This window comes from Podarcis melisellensis, assembly GCF_964234715.1.
Source record: "Podarcis melisellensis genome assembly, chromosome: 1".
Taxonomy (NCBI): domain Eukaryota; kingdom Metazoa; phylum Chordata; class Lepidosauria; order Squamata; family Lacertidae; genus Podarcis; species Podarcis melisellensis.
The window spans coordinates 116,483,022-116,488,508 of NC_138528.1; positions in this window are offsets into that span (position 1 = coordinate 116,483,022).

Consider the following 5,487-nt stretch of genomic DNA (forward strand, 5'->3'; position numbering starts at 1 on the left):
CCATGGTCTCTTGCGACAGACAGGTGCCAACAACAGCTGCCAGGTGAGTGTAGGGTTGCAGCTGAAGTGCTTTAGTTTGGTTGGATCACGTACTTGCATTTTAGAGAAACGAAACAGTGGTAAATTGGGGGTCATGGCGAGGTTTCCTTGCATTGCCCCAAACAAATGAGCACAAAGACTATTCCAACTAACTTTGCTGAGCTCAGGGCCTTAACTCCTAACCCTGAGACTCTGGGAGAAATTTCTAACAAAGGCAGCCTTATTTCTAGTTCAGCATGTTTAAGGACAGTGTGTAAGCGTGCACATAGACTTTGCACCACCCAAGTAAAGGTAACAAATGTAAAAGCTGATCCAGCAAAGCTGGAATCTCCTGGCCCATGGCTGAGTCATCTAAAACGACTGGAAAGAAGTTCAGTCGAGACAAACACAGCTAGGAGGATCTGCTGACCAGACTCATTAGGTGGTTCTTATTTAGAAATTACAGCTGGCAGCAAACAGCTGAACTTACTCCTTTTGGAATTAGGGAAATATCTCTCGTGTTAATTTAACGTCGGCTATTGCAAAAATGCAAACTTCTCTCTCTCTCAATGTTAATTAAAAACAAAACAAAACATGGGCATGACTATCTGGATAGCTTAGTTCAGGGATGGACAAACTTGGCCCTCCCAATGTTTTGGGACTACAGTTCCCATCGTCCCTGACCCCTGGTCCTGTAAGCTAGGGATGATGGGCGCTGTAGTCCCAAAACATCTGGAGGACCAAGTTTGGCCAACACTGGCTTAGTTGGTTAGAGCGTAGTGCTGATGACGCCAAGGTTGCAGGTTCGATTCCCATACGGGGCAGCTGCATATTCCTGCATTGTAGGGTCTTGGTATAGATGTTCTTCAGGGTTCCTTCCAATTCTATGATTCCAAGTCCCAGCCACCTTGAGGTAAATTCATATATATTTTACTGCCTGTCAACACAGCAGCAATCTTTGAACTTAACATGCTTACAAGTGTTAATTAAACGAAAGAGGCCAGAGTTCACTTGCGTTCAGCAAAACATGACTATTTTCCTTCTCGAAATGATGACGGGCCTAAGTTTCCTCAGAAATCCTTGATACATTATTCTCCATAGCCTCATTTGATACAGATTTAAACACAGCTCAGGTTTCTGAGAAAAACCACACACCACCAGTCTTTGCAGATGGAGGTCTCCTTGCAAAGCGAACTATGCAGCGCCACCTAGTGGTGTGATAACTTTTTACTCTTTCTCTTCTCCCAACTTTCTACAAGGGGCAAAGATTAAAAGGGAAAGCATCCCTAGCTCACGAGCAAGATGATTGTATCCTGCAAACAGATCCACAGCACCTTTTGCTTTGCGAGCTGCAGTGCCCACTGCTTCCCTAGGCGCATCTTTCAGCACCAATGACAATTTGAATCTGTGACTTGCCTCCTGATGAGATCTGAAGTGAAAATTACAATAGCTGCGTTACGGAATGTGCCAGAAAGGTGCAGCCTCCCTTGAGAATTTTCATATAAATTCTCAGTATTATGAACATGTAAACCAAGGTATTCAGGAACAGATTATTTTTTAAAGAAAGTGATTGAGCCACAAAGCAATGGTGGTTGGGTTGTTGTGAGGAGAGCTGCGTGTACGAGGTCCTGTGTTTTTCTGCAAGCATGAAAAAACCTCTAGATTTGGCATTAATCACTGAATACCACCCCGCAAAAGAGAGAGCTTGAATCCATATGAAAGCATGGAAGAAAATCCCTCAAAACCTCCTGAAGCTAAATGGCGACTACACAGATTTCTTTTACCAGGTGGGCTGGAATTTAGTGGCTCTCCAATGAAAGCAGACTAAATGATGGAGAATAGACCGAGTGCTTTGTTAGCATAGTTTATACAGGGCCGCAAAGCTTACCTTGGGGTTAATTTGTGATAATGTGTTTAAGTAGCAGAGACTGCAGGGCTCATGTTAAAACCCGTATATTTTTAAGAATATATATTTTACTAAATATATGTTTTCTTTGGTGAAGGCTGCTCCCCTCTTAGAAACAGAATGCTGCTTAGACTAGTATGGAGTGATTTAAGAATATAGGAAAATAGCAGATATTAGCAGCGTTGAGGGAGGTTCCAATGGTACATTATCGCATCCAGTCTAGCACCATTTTTTCCAAATGTTAAAAGTGTGGCACTGACTTATAACAATTTTGTGGTGAGTGCAGGCACCTTTTTTCCTTTTAAGAGCACTGATTGTATCTCTACCAAGGAAATCCACACCCCTCTGCAAAAAAAAGTACGACACATTTGTTTCTGGCTTCCACAGAATGTACCGTATGTATAATCTGAAAGGAAGCGTGCAGCATGTCTTAAATTGTGTGTCTGTAGGAGGGGAAACTCTGGAGAAAGTTTATTCTCCACAAGTGTGGCAAAACTGCCTTTACCAAATAGATTAGTGAAAATATTTTGACCCACTTCATGGCTGCCCAACAGCTTAAGTATACAGTGTATTAATAGGGTTGCCATATTTCAAAAAGTGAAAAGTTGTGCCAAAGTTGTTGAACGGTTTTTATTTGCAAAATCCCCCCCCCAAGTTTTCCTTTTTTAAAAAAAATATGTTTAAAAAAATTGCCAAAATATAAACATTTCTGATTTTAACCACCCAGACACAATTTTTGGCGGACAAATTCCAGTTATGCCCGGGAAATTCTGTACATATAGCATCCATATGTTTTAATCCTGATAATGTACTGTGTATGAAGATGGAAAGGATTGCCAGAAGGGCATGTTTGCACCATGTCTCCAGGACATACGCAAACCTGTTACTTTGCAAAAGGTCAGGTTGAAATGCTGCATAGAAAGATGATGGGCTGCTTGGTAAAGACTCCAAAGCCTCACAGGCAAAACTATGACTGTACCTAACAGGATGCAAGCTGTTAAACCACCTGGCCTTCAGAACCAGAGGACCAAAGGACTTTCTGGTACTCCACATCAGTGGCGAGGCGTGGGGGGTGCAGGGGGGGCCGGCCGCACCGGGCGCAACATCTGGGGGTTAGGGTTAGGGTGCGCAAATCCACGGGTTAGGGGGCACAAAATACTTGCCTTGCCCCGGGTGCTGACAACCCACGCTATGCCACTGCTCCACATGGCTCAAGTGGAGGAGCAAGCAGATAAGGCAGGCCCTTTTTGGATTGCACGCTAATTTATAGAGATACGCAGAAGCCCAATGGGAGGTTGGGGGACCTGGGACCTTGGAGAAGTCGCTTGCCCACAACTCCTGCCACCTCTGACTGTTGGCTGCTGCTGAGGGGAGAGGCAATGCAAAAACTTTTAATTGGGCAGCCATTTCAGAGATGCATAGTGGCTTTCCACAGGGGATTACCTCAAAATATGGGACTATGGCAACGCCATGATTGTGAGAGGTCTCCCTTGAGAAAGGATTTTCTTTTTAAAGCACTGCTTGGACATGAGGTGACGTGAATACACACACATGTACACATGACACTTTCTCCCCATTGTTTGTGTAACTGTGCATCATTCTTTACAGGCCTATTCCTGACCTGAGGCCACCTGTAAAGGGACCCCTGACCATTAGGTCCAGTCGTGACAGACTCTGAGGTTGTGGCGCCCATCTCGCGTACAGTTTCTGGGTCATGTGGCCAGCATGACTAAGCCGCTTCTGGTGAACCAGAGCAGCGCACAGAAACGCCGTTCACCTTCCCGCCAGAGCGGTACCTATTTATCTACTTGCACTTTGACGTGCTTTCGAACTGCTAGGTTGTCAGGAGCAGGGACCGAGCAACGGGAGCTCACCCCGTCGTGGGGATTTGAACTGCCGACCTTCTGATCGGCAAGTCCTAGGCTCTGTGGTTTAACCCACAGCGCCACCCGCGTCCAACAGACCTAATGACAGCACTTCCTCCCTCCAGATTAGCTTTCAGAAGCAATTCAAAACAGAAGTGTGGGGGTGGTAAAAAAAAAGTTTAACCAATCCCTGCTGTGCAGGACATTAGGTTGTGCTCCTATGCAAGCATAACTCCCCCTTAACTCAAAGGGCTTTGAAGCAAAAATGCAGAGGCTCAGGCCTCTAGTAAGCTAGTTGCCTATTGGACCATAAGGTTAAGGCTCACCTTGTTACTCAACCTCCAGAGGTTACCAGCCTGTATTTTTCTAAAAAAATAACTTTATTTTAGTCGTAAGAATTTAATTTTTTTAAGCTGCAACTGCATCTTTCTCCATTTCTCCTTACTAGACAGAAGCAAAGGAAATGAGTCCTTAATTTTTGTTTTTATTTTCTGTTGTAGGGAAATACTGCAGCTCCAGTCCAGTGCATCCTCTTCACTCAAGCAGAGTGCCCTTGGGTCCCTGGTTGGGGCAGCACTTGCGCAGAAGCATATCAGACTAGTGGAGTGGATAAAAGTTCTGTTTGCTACCCGGATCGGCATCTATACTGGCTGCGGAGGAAGCCAACAAGGCTGGCAAAGCAGAGTGTCTTTTCTACTTTGCCAGGGGGAACTAACCAGCTGGAGGGCCTTCCTGACTGCCAATGGTAACCAGGCCAATTGGGTGAAGACAGGGTAAGTTACACATTGGCAAGCTGCATTATCTTTTCCTCCTCTGTAGAGCTAGTGGTAGTGTTAGCACTGAATGATCTCTGCAGCTGAGACGCAAGAGTTTGTTATTTATTACATGCTGCAGTCTGTTTGAAACGAATAGATGTGTGACCTGGACAGCTCAGTTGGTTAGAGCATGGTGCTGATAACACCAAGGCTGCAGGTTCGATTCCTGTATGGCATGGCTGTATATTTCTGCATTGCAGGGAAGTGGACTTAAGAGTTGGAAGGGACACTGAAGAACATCTATGATTCTATGACTGGGCAGGCAGAGGATCCTCTTTCTCTCTGCAAGGTAACACCCCTCCCTTAAAAGAGCAAAAGCTGTAAAGCACCTGTTTGCCCAACAAAGGGGTATCTGCTGGAGTAAGGGGAGTCATTTGGCGTGCCATTCCTAGTTTCTGCTTGCCACGGTCTATGCAACGTCCAAGCCAAGCACCTCAAAGTTCAGGTCAGCAAGTGTAGTCAGCATCTACTGAACTTATTGACACAGCCTTCCTTTAAAAAGGTGGCATTTACACTCCTATTTGGAGTAGACTTAATTTGCCATTTGAAGAACTGTGAGACTGGTTTGCACTGCAGACAGAAGGGACACAGAAGCTATTTATTCAGCAGTTAGTTGTCCTCCCACCTCGCAAAGCGGCAGTATTTATTGCCTAGAAATCAATTTAAGGTGGACATCCTACAAATACTTACTTAGGAGCGTGGCTCGCTGGAATGGTGGTAGGCTTGGACTTTGCAAATCAGTCATTGGGCTTTAAAGAGAACAGATTCTCCATCTTCTGGACACGAGTCCAAGTTAAATCCAGCTATAGTGAAATGTTTCTTCACCCCCAAAGATAGTTTGCCGATGTCCTAATGCAATAAAGGGTCTCGTCGTGTCAAAAGA